The sequence below is a fragment of the Symphalangus syndactylus genome, chromosome 5 (assembly GCF_028878055.3).
Source record: "Symphalangus syndactylus isolate Jambi chromosome 5, NHGRI_mSymSyn1-v2.1_pri, whole genome shotgun sequence".
In the NCBI taxonomy this organism is placed as follows: Eukaryota; Metazoa; Chordata; class Mammalia; order Primates; family Hylobatidae; genus Symphalangus; species Symphalangus syndactylus.
Window position 1 is genome coordinate 117,417,140 of NC_072427.2, and position 16,924 is coordinate 117,434,063.

General features: G+C 44.9%; 1 protein-coding gene across 3 annotated transcripts in view; it reads left to right on the forward strand.

The window, feature by feature from the left end:
• Window positions 1-1,866: 1,866 nt before the first annotated feature.
• Window positions 1,867-16,924, forward strand: part of RAB27A (RAB27A, member RAS oncogene family) — an 84,349-nt gene continuing 69,291 nt past the window's right edge. Inside the window, exons 1-2 of one of the 3 annotated variants that reach the window (XM_063639433.1) lie at window positions 1,964-2,111; window positions 2,237-2,335. The gene's annotated coding sequence lies outside the window, so the exon portion shown is untranslated. Of the gene's footprint in view, window positions 2,112-2,236; window positions 2,336-16,924 lie in introns of all 3 variants that reach the window. The other 2 variants (XM_055279227.2, XM_055279226.2) reach the window with 2 other exon arrangements.

A 16,924-nucleotide genomic window follows, 5' to 3' on the forward strand; every position in this document is an offset into this window, starting at 1 on the left:
TTGGTCTCTCAAGTAAGTCCTGAGGCCAGGGACCAGTTTACCTTGTCACTAATACGGTGCCTGACTGACTTGAGGAATGAGTGCATGAATGGGTGATGAATGGGCCATAGCACCATCCTAGGTTTTCTGATCTCCTGTTTGGTATACTCCTGGTGAGAGCCCTGCCTGGCCACAGGAGTGGGGAAAGCTGAAGGGGGGCTTTCCCTGTGCCATATCAGCCATTAGCAATTACTGCAATATTGGTTTCCCAGATTTTAGCTGATCAGTGATTCCCAGGACTGTTCCTCTGGACATGAACACGAGGCTACTTTTTCCCTTTTTTTTTTTTTTTGAGACAGAGTCTCGCTCTGTCGCCCAGGCTGGAGTGCAGTGGCGCCATCTCGGCTCACTGCAACCTCCACCTCCCGGGTTCAAGCGATTCCTCTGCCCTCAGCCTCCTAAGTAGCTGAGACTACAGGCACGTGCCACCACACCCGGCTAATTTTTTGTATTTTTAGTAGAGACGAGGTTTCACCGTGTTAGCCAGGATGGTCTCGATCTCCTGACTTCGTGATCTGCCCGCCTTGGGCTCCCAAAGTGCTGGGATTACAGGCATGAGCCACCGCACCCGGACTTTTTCTCTGTTAACCTCACCAACAGTCTGATGGCCCTTCTCTCACACGGGAACAGCTCTTGAAGTTATCAACCTGCTATGACATCTGTTATCTCTAAACCCGAGTTTACTGTGTTATGTTTGCCTGGAAATGTTATATCAAATGTATGAAATTGCCAACTGTTGGTAATTTCATATGGTTCATCCTACATGTGATTTTGTAAATTGGACCCATCTGAGAAGCTAATTCTGTAATGCAAACTGTGAGTAGCTACAGACTGGAAAGGTGATGGAGTTGGCCGGGCGGGCCTGCGACAGCTGGAATTTGCGGTGGAGGTAGACACAAGTCAGCGAGCCGGCTTAGAAGGCAGGAGAAGCTGAACTAAGGCTTCTCAACATTTTACCCTGCTTAGAAGTGGAAACATTTGGTTCAAAGGGCCTTTGCCTTAGACTCCATAGGGGCAGGCCCAAGGGCTGCTGTTCACACCTCCTGGCCACTGAGATGGATGAACTTGGCTGCCTCTGAGTGGGAACCACGAGGCCTGACCCCCTCCGCAGTCCCAGGTTTACTACCCCGCAGGCCCGAGCGACACCGTCGGCGCTGGGAGAAGAGACCCGCTGGGTGGCAGCAAAGGCGCGCAGGCTTCTTCCGACAGAGGCGGTTCCTTAACACACTGTAGTTTTCTTCTTTTTAAACTCATTGCTCTAACACTCTTAGAAATTTACAGTGGTTTTATATTCTTGAATTAGACAGTGTGAGCGGAGACTCCGTTTGCCATTTCCTGCCAGAATTACACTGATTTTTTTCCTGCGAAATTTTTTACTTATTTTTCTCCCATGTTATTTCCAGGAATCCTGGACTTTCCCTTGCCCCGGAAAGGTCGTGTACAGGCCGACCTAAGCCAGGAGCCGCAGGGGCGGGAAGCCAGGGGCAGGGGCGGGAAGCCGGGGGCAGGGCCGGGCCTGGGACGCCGCCTCAGGAGCCGCGCGGACTCGGGAACCCCGGGCGGGGCCGGCACCTCCGGCTGCTACGGTGGCGACCGCGAGCTGATGCCCCGGAAAACACCTTTACAACACGGCTTTTGGGGGAGGTGAATAGGGGAGAGTCCCTAAACGACACCTCGCCGCGCACCGGTCCTTGGTGCAGTTTGTAAATGTCCCTCCTGTGTCCCCAAAACGAAAACACTCCTTTATCTTCTAGCGCCTTCCAGAATGGCGCAGTGGAAACTAGTGTTGGGACAAAGCAGGCGAGCGGGGCCTTTTCGGGGTTCCCAGAGGACCCCTCGGAGGCGCGGCCGCCGGGGAGAGCGAGACAGCCGGGCGGGGGCCGCTCCCGAGGTGACAGGAGGAGGCGGGAGGTGGAGGAGAGAAGGTCCCGCCCCACCTCGCTCTCCTTTACGGGAAGTGATGTGGGGCCAGGCGGAAAATACCCGCCAACGACCCAAAAAAGGCCGGCAGCGGGTGGACGCGGCGCGCGGGGACCCGAGCCGGGCGGGGACAGGACGGCGGGGCGAGCCAGGTGAGGGGGCCTGAGGAGCGGGAGGCGCGCGGCGGGTCCGGTCCCTCCGGGAGGGTCGAGCGAGGCGTCCCCCTGGGGCCGTCCTAGGGCGCCCAAGCCCGCCTGAAAAGTGGCTTCTTTCCCAGGCCCTCAGCGCAGACCCCAGTGATGACAACTGCCTGGTGCTGGCCAGGTGCGGTCCCAGGTCCGGCCAGGGTCTCAGGTCGCCTCCGGGTTGCATCCAGGTGCGAGGGTGCCCATCAGGGGTAGGAAACTTTCCTGGAGGGAAAGGAGGAAAGTCCCCGACCTCCCGCACGCCCCCCCCCGGTTCATTCCTCCCTCTTTTGCTTTCAGTTTAACTGTTTAACCTGGTTGCCCTCCGGTGGGCGAGGGTCTGGACTGCAGACCAGCTGCGAGGGAGGGGCTCTCCCTTCTCCTGTCGGTTAGACTGAAAACTGTACCTGGCAGCCAGGCCCTCCGGCCGGGACTGGCGGTGGGGCTGATAGGATGACAGGCTTTGGTAACTATTGCCAAAGCCTGTCTCTGTCCCAGTAGATCACCAGTTCAGCCAAGTCAGGCCTGAAGCGAAGGGCATCTTGTGAGCCCTGGACTGAGGAGCCTTCCCAGCCTTTCCGTTCCTGCTGGCCACCTGGGCCCATATGGCCTCGGGGTCTTCTGCCACAGGGTCCTCTTCCTTACCCCTACGGTTTGACAGCTGTTCTTTCCTTCTGGATGGATTCTCACTTTTTATGGTTGGTTGATTAGTCAGATGCTGGAGCTGGGGGTAGAGGGATTATAGAGTTGTGCTATGTAAGTTTTCTGTAATCATTGCTAATTAAATTTGTTGATTCTCCACTCACTGTTCTTGTTCTTTTTTTTTTTTTTTTTGGCCTTCTTAAAAACTTGCTTTAGAGGGAAAATACAATCTGGAAAACAGTTTCTGCAGATGGTTAGAAGTGAAGAAAGGTTAATATAATGCTGAAGGAACTTGACTGAGGATCATTATTTTCTGTATTTTATGTTGGTTTATGTTGTTTTACGTTTTCATTCCTACTTTTTTCTTCCTTCCTTTCTACCATTCTCTCTTCTTCCCTCCCTCCCTTTTTTCTTCCTTCCTTAATTTCTGTGACCTGCCTTGACTTTTAATTTTGTTGAAGTATATTTAATCTATTTTTCTTTTTTTTTCTTTTGAGACAGAGTCTCACTCTGTTGCCCAGGTTGGAGTGTGGTGGCATGATCTTGGCTCACAGCAACCTCCGCTTCCTGGGTTGAAGTGATTCTTTTGCTTCAGACTCCAGAGTAGCTGGAATTACAGGCATGCGCCACCATGCTTGGCTAATTTTTGTATTTTTAGTAGAGGCAGGGTTTTGCTATGTTGGCCAGGCTCGTCTCGAACTCCTGACCTCAAGTGATCAACCTGCGTCAGCCTCCCAAAGTGCTGGGATTATAGGCTTGAGCCACTGCACCCAGCCTATTTTTCCTTTTGTTGTTTGTGCTTTTGATGTCAAATTTAAGAAAACATTGTCAAATTCAAGATCATGAAGATTTACACTTATGTTTTCTTCTAAAAGTTTTATAGTTTTTAGCTCTTACATTTCATTCTTTGACTCATTTTAAGTTAATTTTTAAATATGGTGTGAGGTAGGGGGTCTAACTTCAACCTTTTGCATGTGGATATCCAGTTCTTTCAGCACCATTTGTTTAAAAGACTCTTCCTCTTTGAATGGTTTTGGCACCTCTGTTGAGATAAATTGACCATGAATGTGAAGGTTTATTTCTGGACTGTCAGTTCTATTCCATTGATCTGTATGTCTGTCCTCAGGCTAGTTTCATACTACTTTGATTATTGTAGCTACATAGTGTTTTGAAATCAGGATATGTGAGTCCTCCAACCTTGTTCTTTTTCAAGATTGTTTTGACTATCCAGTCCCTTGAATTTCCATATGAATTTTTTTTTTTTTTTTTTTGAGATGGAGTTTTGCTCTGATTTCCCAGGCTGGAGTGCAATGGCACGATCTCGGTTCACTGCAACCTCCGCCTTCCCGGTTCAAGCGATTCTCTTGCCTCAACCTCCTGAGTAGCTGGGATTACAGGCATATGCCACCACGCCTGGCTAATTTTATATTTTTAGTAGAGACAGGGTTTCTCCATGTTGGTCAGGCTGGTCTCGGACTCCCGATCTCAGGTGATCTGTCTGCCTCAGTCTCCCAAAGTGCTGCGATCACAGGCGTGAGCCACCGTGCCTGGCCTTCCACATGAAATTTAAAATCATCTTCTCAGTTTCTGTTGTTTTGGTTCTAGAATAGATGTAAGGGTTTTGAAGTGAGCAACGATCTCTAGGAGCCAGACTTTTGAGTTTTCTCTCCCAAAGCTGCTTTCCCCTAGTTTTCTCCATCTTAGTGAATGGCAACTTCACTCTTCCAGATGCTCACACCAAACACCCTGAAATCACTCCTGATTCTTTCTCTTATACCCCACATTAAATTCCTCAGCAGGCCGGGTGCGGTGGCTCACGCCTGTAATCCCAGCACTTTGGGAGACAGGCGGGCAGATCGCAAGGTCAGGAGATCAAGACCATCTGGCTAACAGAGTGAAATCCTATCTCTACTAAAATACAAAAAATTAGCTGGGCGTGGTGGCATGTGCCTGTAGCCCCAGCTACTCGGGAGGCTGAGGCAGGAGAATCGCTTGCAGCCAGGAGGCAGAGGTTGCAGTGAGCTGAGATCACGCCACTGCACTCTAGCCTCGGCAACCTAGTGAGACTCCATCTCAAAAAAAAAAAAAAAAAAAATTCCTCAGCAAGTCTCACTGATTCTACTTTAAGAATACATCTGGCTGGGCGTGGTGGCTCATGCGTGTAATCCCAGCGCTTTGGGAGGCCGAGACATGTGGATCACCTGAGGTCAGGAGTTCAAGACCAGGCTGGCCAACATGGTGAAACCCTGTGTCTACTACAAATACAAAAATTAGCGGGGCATGGTGGTGGGTGCCTGTAATCACAGCTACTCAGGAGGCTGAGGCAGGAGAATCGCTTGAACCCAGGAGGCAGAGGTTGCAGTGAGCTAAGATCGTGCCACTGCACTCCAGCCTGGGTGACAGAGTGACAGTTCGTCTCAAAAAAAAAAAAAAGAATACATCTAGGATGATAACAATTTCTCACCACTTCTGCTGCTTCCACCAAATTCTATCATCTCCGTCACCTGGATTACTGCAAAAGCCTTCTGAAGGGCTTCCCTGCTTCCACCCTTACTGCTCCACACTCTATTTTTAACACAGCAGCCAGAGTCTATTATGTCACTCTGCTTGAAACTCTCCGATGGCTTTTTATCTCAGAAGAGACAGAGTCCTCACCATGGTCTATACAGCCCTTGCATAGAGTGTGGCTTCATCTGCTATCACTCTTTCCTTTGCTGACTCTGCTCCAGCCATACCTCAGGACCTTTGCACTTGTTTCCTCTGCGTGGAATGCTTTTCCCCTCAGATGTCTGCATGGCTTTCTTATTTATTTCATGCAGGTGAAAAGCTATTTTTCTGGAGAGGCCTTCTTTGACCACCCCATCTAAAATAGTATCCCTCACCCATCCCATCATTTTCTGCCCCCCTACCTTGCCTTGTTTTCTTTAGAGTATTTATAGAACTGTCATACACAAACCAGTACACACACACAACATTTGTCTTTCACTGGTAGAAGACAAGCTCCAGGATGGCCAGTAATCTGCCTTGTTCACTGTGATGTCCATAGCACATAGAATGGTTTCTGACATATATTAAGCACTCAGAAAGATATGTGTTGAACTAATGAAAAAGGGAACGGAAGACGGAGCAATAGGGATCATTCTGCCATTTCTCCCATCCAAGTACTAACCAGGCCCAATCCTGCTTAGCTTCCAAGATCAGAGGAGATTGGGCACATTCAGGATGGCATGTCTGTAGAGGGTTCTGTTATTTCTTTCCCACTATTCCATCCATTTTTTCTAAGAGAAGCGATGTCTATAGATACACCAACATCTCCTAAGTCTCTCGTCTTCTGTCCTACTTTCCCAAAAATAATAGTCTTATCTTCCTTAAAAAGGGAAAGGTCAAATAAGTAGAAAGGTGAGGCTTTTGGTCCTTCCCACAGTGGCAGACTGGAGCCCTCTGTATGTATCCTGGGCAAACTGGACAGGGCCATTCAGTGCCCATCTCCAGGGTGTTGGCCTCTTGTGCTGATTTAAGAAGAGTGAAGTTTTTTGGAAATTTAAGAAAATGGAAATTCATTTCTTATTTATTTATTCAATAGAAACGGGGTTTCACCACATTGGCCAGGCCGCTAAGAAGGGAATTTGTCTTGCCATTGCTAAAACAAGATTGGTTCTTGAAGAGAGTAATTTTTCTCTTCTATAGCCTTCACTTTTTATGCCGCTTACAGGTTTTGCTTGGACCATATTTGTTCTTCTGCCTCTTGGTCAGGAAGTTTGAGTTTATGATTTGGTTTCCCTTAAGCTAGGTGCAGACATGAGCCCTGAGCTGGAGGCAGAGATAAAGGGTTTGTAATTTACTTATGTTTGTAGGGTAAGGTGTGTGGAGTAGAGAGCATTCAGCTCTGTTTGGACTCTCTGGTTGTGCAGGTTCTTGTATGTTTGAGGTCTAGTAACACTCATATTTTATTTAGTGTCAAGTAAAATTAGATGCCTCTCTTACTCAAGAGGAATGCTGAAAGTTTGGTTCCTCCTTTCCTGTTTTTGTTTGTTTTTTCCTCTGTATATGTTGCCCTTAAACGGAAGTTTGCCGTGTAGTGCTTTAGTCAGCCAACCTCCCATGTGTGTGGAGTGAGAGTTTTGATTCTATGTGGGGATGGAGGTGGGGTGCCAGATTTAGCAAATTAAAAAAAAGTTAAAGTTGTGTTGCAGATAAACACCGAATAATTGTTTCATATATCTTATGCATTATTTGGGACATACTTTTACTAAAAAATTGTTCTTTATCCAAAATGCACATTTAACTGGGTGTCTTGTTTTGTGTCTGGCAGCCCTAGCTGGAGGCTATGCTTATGCATAGGAAATGCATCGATCGTGAAAATGTCCAAAGAATGATTGAGCCATGGCTGATTTTTGGTGATTGTGCATGTATCCAAAAGAGAGGATTTGTAAACCCAAGGAGTATTAGAATTAGAAGGAAGTCAGATAACATTTCATTTTACTCTAGTCTTTTATAGTTAAGGGAATTTACTCCAGAGAGGTTAAGTCACTTTGTCAAAGTCACATAGAGTTAGTGGCAGAGCTGGAAGTAGGACTCTGGGACCAGCGGTTGTTCTGCTGCATAATCCCTTCCCTTAAGAGGTCATAAAAAAGTTGCTTATGTTTTCATGTTGACCTTTAATCACGTCTCTAGCCATCCACTCCAGATCACCTCATTATCATACTGTCCTTCAGTCCCCAGATCCAACATGTGGCAGCCAAAGCCATTCTCATGAGACACCTTGACTTTTCTCTGAGAGCCGCATGACTGTTGAAGGCCCCATGTGGTTCTTGTCCCTGCTGTTATGCCAGAAAGCCTATAGTTCAATGTGGTTTTATTTTTTTACGGTTTTGTTAACACTTTTGACCCTCTGGAGTACCTTTTGTAAGGTGCTTTGATTAAGGTGGTCTTACTGAGTATAATTCCACAACAACTAAGTGTTGTCTTATGGAAAGCCTGCTTGCTTTGAGTGGCCTATTCCCACAAAACTCCTCACCCCTTTTTATTTTAGTAGAATAAATATGGAAGATATACATATGACAAGGACCAAGGTAGATGGACAGGTGTATGTGACTTGCTCACTAGAGATCTGTTCTTTTTAAACAAGATTTGATTATTTTTTATTACAATTATTTATACCTATTTAAAAGAAAGCAGCCGGCCGGGCGCGGTGGCTCACGCTTGTAATCCCAGCACTTTGGGAGGCCGAGGCGGGCGGATCACGAGGTCAGGAGATCGAGACCACGGTGAAACCCCGTCTCTACTAAAAATACAAAAAAATTAGCCGGGCGTGGTGGCGGGCGCCTGTAGTCCCAGCTACTCAGAGAGGCTGAGGCAGGAGAATGGCGTGAACCCGGGAGGCGGAGCTTGCAGTGAGCCGAGATTGCGTCAATGCACTCCAGCCTGGGTGACAGAGCCAGACTCCGACTCAAAAAAATAAATAAATAAAATAAAAGAAAGCAGCCTTGAAAATGAACTGCTTTCTCTAACTGCTATTTGAATACCATTATTTCAGAACCACTAATCTTGTTTTTTCATAGTCTCATTGGTTAATTCATATGAAGTCTTACCAGCTGCCAGGTCAAAGCATAATAATAAAATTGGTTGCCAAGAGACTGAAAAATCTGTTCATTCTTACTTGCTACAGTTTATCTACCTCGGCCTGATCCCACCACCTGGGAGGCTGGTCAAGTCCTATCAGGGTATGGCTGAATACTAATCTCCTGTGTATTTGTATCATTAAAAGCAAAGTCAAGGTCTAAATCAGCTAGTTAAACACAATAATAGGATACTTTTATTCTTGCTGTACTAGCCCTAATAAGGGGGGAAATGAAACATACAGAAATAGGTCATGACTTAAATGTTCATTTGCAAAACTAAAGAATTTTAAAATATAACCTATGATTGTGGTCAGGATTTCTTTGTTTCTTGCTAAGAAATCATTATGAAAATAGTGATTTTCATAATAAATCTCATCATTACAAGGAAACAACTCCAAGAATGAGTGAAGAGGTGTAACAGTCCTTGAAAAGATAAGGCATTGTCCTCACAGTCAAATGCTGGAGACCTAATGTGGCTTTTCTCATTAGGGACAAGGTCAGCTGTCCCAGGTCCCACATCTGCCCTAGGCTGTGTAGTGAAGTGCGTTATGTAGTGAAGTGGGTTGTGTAGTGAAGTGGGTTATGTAGTGAAGCGGGCTGTGTAGTGAAGTGGGCTGTGTAGTGAAGTGGGTTGTGTAGTGAAGTGGGTTGTGCAGTGAAGTGGGCTGTGTCGTGAAGTGGGCTGTGCAGTGAAGTGGGTTGTGTAGTGAAGTGGGCTGTGTAGTGAAGCGGGCTGTGTAGTGAAGTGGGTTGTGTAGTGAAGTGGGCTGTGTCGTGAAGTGGGTTGTGTCGTGAAGTGGGCTGTGTCGTGAAGTGGGCTGTGTAGTGAAGTGGGCTGTGCGGTGAAGTGGGTTGTGTAGTGAAGTGGGCTGTGTCGTGAAGTGGGTTGTGTCGTGAAGTGGGCTGTGTCGTGAAGTGGGCTGTGTAGTGAAGTGGGCTGTGTGGTGAAGTGGGCTGTGCGGTGAAGTGGGTAGTGGTATTTCTTCAGGCGGTGGCTCATTCCTGTGTTCCGGAGCTCCTGCTTGAATGTGGAAGAATCAACACAGTCAGGAATCAGTATGTCGGTTTTTAGTCTCCATATTCCTGAGTATTAACTATGTGATATCACCCCAGTGTATGTCAGTTGGGGGTGATTTTCTCCCCTGCCCCACCCCACATGGGACATTTAGCAATGCCTGGAGACATTTTTGACTGTCATAACTGGGGAGTTACTCCTGGCATTTAGTGGGTGGAGGCCAGGGATGCTGCAGAACATTCTCAGTACACAGGATAGCCCCCAGCAAAGGATTATCCTGCCTAAAATGTCAACAGTGCCGAGGCTAAGAAACCCTGCATTAGACAACTCATTCAACCTCTTTGGCTTGCAGTTTCCCAAGTTACACGTTCTCTCCATCATGTAAAACTAACTAAGCCTAACTCTACCACTGTTGTCTTTCTAACCTCTCCCTCACCCCAATTCTAAGTCAGTAAACGTGGGGTAGGGCTCAGGCTGTTATTTATTTATTTATTATTTATTTATTGTCTCCACATGGGATTCTGATGGGCAGTTGCAGTTGAGGCTGAGAACCACTGCCCCCAGGGATCATGCAAAATGGGGTTCTCGTGGAGGTGCCAGGTTGGCCATAGGAGAGCAGTGGACCCTTTGGGAACAGCCTACAAGCAGGAGGAAGTGAGAGGCTGGTCTTCAGTGCCTGTCTACTGTGTGCTTCCACATGAGCGGAAGCCACGTGAGCAGGGGACCACAGAGAACGTGTACCTGAAGGGTTACACAGGGACTTGGGTTCTCAGTCTCTGCACGATAAGCTCTCAGCTGCCAGGAATGTCTACTTCCCATATTTCCAGCTGACCACCATACCCTGGATAGGAAACAATAAAACTGGACAGTTTCTTTATTAACACCCTGATTCTAGCTTCACTAGAGCTTCTCTGGGAGGTTGAAAATCTGTAACAAAAAAACCTCACCCTGAGTCATCAGCCCATTTTGCCACCCAGATAAGGAAACCACATTTGTTACACTTACAGAATTGTGTAATTTAAGAGCTAGTAGGGACCTTGGAAATTGTAGCCCAGGCTCCCCTCCCAGAAGTCCAGAGCTGTGCCTCAGATAACATAGCTAATTGATGGCAGGGATGGTTCCAGAAGCCTGGTCTGATGGTTCCCTGGTGTGTTCTTTTTATGTTCTTATTCTAATACTTCTTGATTGGAGCCAGTTGTACTGTGGACAATCCAAAATTGTATATGTTGTTCAAAAGAAGTGACATCTAGATGGAACTTTGCTAACACCCAGAGTCTCTTCCTTGAGCTCCTCTGAAATACGTTAGGAAGTGAAACAAGTATATTATGATTTCCCTATGTTAAAGCAGTGCAGAAATATCCAAGTGCCTGCCCTGTGCCAGCTGCTGGTTAAAGGCCTGTACTGCTACTTTTCTGTTCCAATTCTTGCCCCTCCCTGCCATAGCCCATTCTTCACACAAAGCCAGCGATGTCCAAAAAAAGGAATTCACACCCTTGAAGAACATGAGACAAAATTTTAAAACATTAAAGGAATTCAGGTCATATCCTTCTGCTTAAAATCCCCTAGTTGCTTTCATTGTAGTAGGTATAAGATCCAAATATGTAGCTGTGGTCTCTAAGGGCCTCTGGTTTCTTATTTTTCCTCCCTTCCTTTCCTACCTTCCTTTTTCCCTTCCGTTCCCCCTTCCCTTCCCCCTTCCTTCCCTTCCTTTCTCTTCTTCCTTCCCTTCTTTCTTGTCTTTGTCACCCAGCTCACTGCAGCCTCAACATCCTGAGCTCAAGTGGATCCTCCTAGCTCAGCCTCCCAAGTAACTAGGACCACAGGAGCGTGTCACCATGCTGGGCTAATTTTTGTATTTTTAGTAGAGATGGGGTTTTACTATGTTGGCCAGGCTGGTCTCGAACTCCTGACCTCCAGTGATCTGCCTGTCTTGGCCTTCCAAAGTGCTGGGATTACAGGTGTGAGCCACTGTGCCCATCCTGGACTTTATTTTTTAAATGAAACCAGAATGCCAGTTTACCGATATATGAGAAATGGAACTGCTAAGCAGAGTAGATTCCTTTTTTTGAGGACAGTGTATGCTTCCTTTAGGAAGAATATCCAGGTGAAGAAAATATAAAAGGAGAAGGCTACTGGGTAAGTATAGACTCAGGACCCAGTGAATTGGAAATCAAAAAGACCCAAGAGCTTTAATGCTGAAGAAAGATTACCATGTTAATGCTTCTCAAAACTGGCCGTACATGAAAATCGCACAGGGAGCTTTTGTTTAAAACATGCTCACAAAAGAGTATAAATTGGTTCAGCCATTGTGGAAGACAGTGTGGCGATTCCTCAAGGATCTAGAACTAGAATTACCATTTGACCCAGCAATCCCATTACTGGGTATATACCCAAAGGATTATAAATCATGCTACTATAAAGACACATGCACACGTATGTATATTGTGGCACTGTTCACAATAGCAAAGACTTGGAACCAACCCAAATGTCCATCAATGATAGACTGGATTAAGAATGTGGCACATATACACCATAGAATACTATGCAGCCATAAAAAAGGATGAGTTCATGTCCTTTGCAGAGACATGGATGAAGCTGGAAACCATCATTCTTAGCAAAGTAACACAGGAACAGAAAACCAAACACCGCATGTTCTCACTCATAGGTGGGAAATGAACAATGAGATCACTTGGATACAGGAAGGGGACCATCACACACCGGGGCCTGTCAGGGGGTGGGGGCTGGGGGAAGGATAGCATTAGGAGAAATACCTAATATAAATTATGAGTTGATGGGGGCAGCAAACCAACATGGCACATGTATACCTATGTATCAAGCCTGCACGTTGTGCACATGTACCCTAGAACTTGAAGTATATGTATATAAAAAAATGCCATACCCACAAGAAACAACAACACATTTTTCAGTGTCTCCTTTGGTGATTCTAATTTATTAGGTTTGTGGCTAGGGCCCGGGAATCTATGTTTTATTTTAAATACTGCTCTAGTGATTGTTGGTGGACAACCTGGTTTGGGAACCAGTGCCTAGCTCACCTTTACTCCCAGCCTGAGTAAACTCAGGCTGGAAGAGATCATATGTCTCATGCCGAGTCACACAGCAAGTGAGTGGGAAGATAGAACTCAAATCTTCCTGTCCTCTCGATGCATTGTTCAAACAACATAGTAAGATTCTCAGGGACACAGGCAGCACAGCCTCAGAAATTGCTGGTTTCTTAGTTTTTTTTCTCTATTTACATGTAACTAACCAGTCTGGTGTCAAACAGGAAATATGCACAGCATAGTTTTTCTTTTTTTATTGCAAAGTGTGAGATTAGGACCAGTAACATCAGCACCACCTGGGAACTTAGGAACGCAGATTTTCAGCCCCACTCCAGACCTACTGAATCTGAAACTCTGGTAGGGCCTAGAGTCTGTGTTTTAAAGCCATCTAGGTGACTGATGCACCCCGAAGCTTGAGAACCACTGTCTACAGGTACATTTCATGACTCAATTGCTGGTTAAAGCTGCTGACCTCGGCCTTTGTAGTTGATGAGTCATTAACATTGAGGCCTTAACTTTCCTAGCCGTCTGCTTTCCTTGGTGATATTTATTCAAAACAGGTGATATTTATTCAAAAACTATTGGTGTAAGTCTTCATTAGAATGCCATACACAAGCGAGGGAATGGACTTTTTTTGAGCGCCTGCTGTATGTGAGACACTGTGTGTGAGGCTATTACTTATTTCATTTAATTCTCACAGCCACCTTGCTAGGTCAGTATTATCCCTATTTTACAGATTTGGTATCTGAGGCTAGTAGAAGTTAAATACGATCTTGATGTACAGGCTATTTGCCTAACTATAGTTGTACATTTTTGCCATCTGTTGTCTCCCTAGAACAGTGGCTTACAAACTTGATTGTGTATAACCAGAAAGCTCCTGGGAAACTTGTTATAAATGCAAATTCCCTAGGCCTCCCTCACAGAGATCCTAATTCAGAGGCCTGGATGGGACCCACAATTTCAGATTTTCATCACATACCCTAGATGATTCTGCTGCCAGTCCTGGATCCATTTTCACCTGCCCTAATTGGTTGACCAGTTGCCCCTCAAGGTTTCTCTGAGGTTCTGTGTTCTCCTGTGTTTTGTGGTCACAGGCCTCAGACACTGGGTGAAGAAGAAATATGAGTATGGGAGGAGAGGCCGTGGGAGCCTTTATGAAGAGTCTTATCTGCCTGGCTCTTTCTGCTGTCTCTACTGCTTCTTAGAGGGTTCCTAGGCCCTATTTTGGCTTTGAGTAACTTGTGATCTTTTCCATTATCTATTCCAAAGTTTGGAACTGTTCTTTTAGCAGCTGTGCCCTTTTGTCTGTGGGGTGCATAGATGTGAGCAATTTCCTTCAGGCTGTAACTAAGAACTGTGGAGTAGGGAGTTGCTTCAGCTTTTGAGTTCAGAAATGGTATTTCATCTGTTTGGTGATAAAAGCCCTTATTTTTCAGGGATAGAATTGACATATTTAGTGAATGACTTGGCTTAGAACTTAGAACTTAGAAATGCAGATTTTCAGCCCCACGCCAATGTACTGAATTCACTAAATAATTAGAAGACTGCACCGGGCGTGGTGGCTCACGCCTGCAATCCCAGCACTTTGGGAGGCCAAGGCGGGCAGATCACAAGGTCAGGAGATTGAGACCATTCTGGCTAACATGGTGAAACCCATCTCTACTAAAAATACAAAAAATTAGCCGGACGTGGTGGTGGGCGCTTATAGTCCCAGCTACTTGGGAGGCTGAGGCAAGAGAATGGTGTGAACCCGGGAGGTGGAGCTTGCAGTGAGCTGAGATCATGCCACTGCACTCCAGCCTGGGTGGCAGAGTGAGACTCCATCTCAAAAAAAAAAAAAAAAAAATACTTAGAAGACTGAATAATCTGGTGCTATTATGAAGGAAGAAAGTGAAATGGAAATTAAAAACAAATTTCAGATATGATGTGTGATGTCCTTCTTTGTGAGGTCACAGGCTGATTTCTGTTCACAAGTTTCGAAGCAGCTACTGACATCAATACCCCAGGCTCCCATAGTGTAAAAGAGTCATGTCTATGAAAGGATAGTGGAAACCTGCCAGGCTTTTGTCCAGTAGAGAAATCAGAAATGTTGAACTATTAAATTTCTTTAATATGTTTTAGTCCCTGAAACAAAATGTGTGTTACAAAATGGGAAGGAAATTCACAAAAGCAAACATTGCAGCTTCCTGAAGTCCACTATACATAAAGCAAATTACAGGTTATGTTTCTAAGAATACTTTCTTTTGCTACCTGATATTAGGGTTGATAATAACAATATGCAAGTGAATATAATAGCTACAGCTACCATATGTGTCAAGAATGATACAAACATTTTCTCATTTAATCCTCAACAATCTTTCAAAGCAGATATTATCCTTCATTTTACAGATGATGAAACAGGTTGTAGAAGATGAAGTAATTTGCCCAGTGCTGGGATATGGTTTCCAGGGATGCATGACTTTCAGTGCTGTAACTCAGTCCCCACTAAACTGGGATGGTTGGTCCCACTGAGTGTCACCCAGCCTACTGACCCATAGTTGATAGTAAGGCCAAAGGGTTCTGAGTTAGACAGATGGTTAATGTATTGAAAATTGCCAACCTGCATCACAGAGCAACTTTCATAACATTTTTTGGTGCCCATTTTTCTTCATTTTACACACAGTTCTAATAAGCTTGGTCATTTGGTTTCCAGGTGTCTTGTCAATTAAAAACAGTGCATCGGAAGGGGTAGGGGTTGTCCCAGGAAGGCACACTGATTACTGTGGTGAGGGATAGCTGCCTGACAGCAAAGGTGAGGGGAGGGAGAAGGAAATATAAATTAACAAAAGACACAAAATCAATACAGCGGTCAGGAGCCATTTATTATGGAGGCAAACAGGCTGGTCTCGAACTCCTGGACTCAAGTGACCTGCCCGCCTCTGCCTCCCAAAGTTCTGGGATTACAAGTATGAGCCATCATGCCCCGCCAAATTTACCAAAGTTATACATGGACATTGTTCTACAAGGGCTGTTAGAAAAAACCAGTAGACTCCTCTCCCCCAGCCCATTTCCTGCTCCCCAGAGTTAACCACTGAAGTCTTGCAGTAGTTTACACATCTGGTCTCTAAATGACATATTTATATTTCTGTGGTCAGTTTTTCAGTTTTAGTCATTATCTATTGACACTTTATTACAGAAGGAGAGAACTCAGCTCATTCCTCCATCCACCCTGCCACAAGTATACCATTTTCATCTCCTCTTTCTTACCTGAGTTTGTTCATTTGTTCCTATGTTTGTTTGTTCGTTCTTTCCTTCCCCTACTTAACAGCTTATTTTTAAAAAAACTACTTTATGGGAGATATTATTGACAGATAAAAAGGCTGTACATATTTAATGTATACATCTTGATGAATTTGGGGATAATTATTCACCCATGAAACCATCGCCACCATCAAGGCCATAAACGCATCCATCACCTCCCAAAGTTTTATCCTGCCTCCTTTATTATTATTATTGCATTTTTTTGTGTGTGTGGTAAGAACAATTAACACTGGATCTATCTTCTTAGCAGATTTTCAGTATATGATACAGTATTATTAGCCATAGACACAATACTGTATAATAGCTTTTCAGAACTTATTTATTTTGCATAACTGAAACTTGTTCTGTTTAACTATGACCTTCCCATTTCCCCCTCCTCCCAGTCCCTGGCAACCATCATTCTGCTCTCTGCTTCTGGGAGTTTGAGTTACTTTTTTTTAAATTAAAAGTTTTTCTTTTAGAAACAAGATCTTGCTCTGCTGCCCAGGCTGGAGTGCAGTGACGTGATCATAGCTCACTGCAGCCTTGAAGTCATGGGCTCAAGCAATTGTCGCGCCTCAGCCTCTTGAGTAGCTGGGGCTACAGGAGTGGCCACCATGCTTGGAGAGTTAGACATTTAGATTCTATATATTAAATATATGGGAGATCACATAGTATTTCTCTTTATGTGTCTGGCTTACTTAACTTAGTGTATTATCTTCCACCTATCCGTATTGTCACGGGTGGCAGGATTTCTTTCTTTTTTAAGGCTGAATACTTTTTCATTGTATGTGTAGACCACATTTTCTTCATTCATTCATTGTCAATGGACATTGAGGTTGTTTCTAAGTCTTGGCTATTGTGAATAACGCTGCAGTGAACATGGGAGTACAGATATCACTTAGAAATCCTGATTTCAATTCTTTCAGATGTATTATACCCAAAAGTAGGATTGCCAAATCCTATGGTATTCTGTTTTTAAAATTTTTGAAAACTTTTTTTTAAAGAAGCCCCATAATGTTTTCAATAGTGGCGGTACCAATTTGTATTCCCACCAACAGTGTACAAGGGTCCCTCTTCTCCATATCTTTGCCAACACTTATCTCTTGTTTTTGTTTTTTTTTAAATTAGTCATCCTAGCAGATGTGAGGTAATCAAAATCAC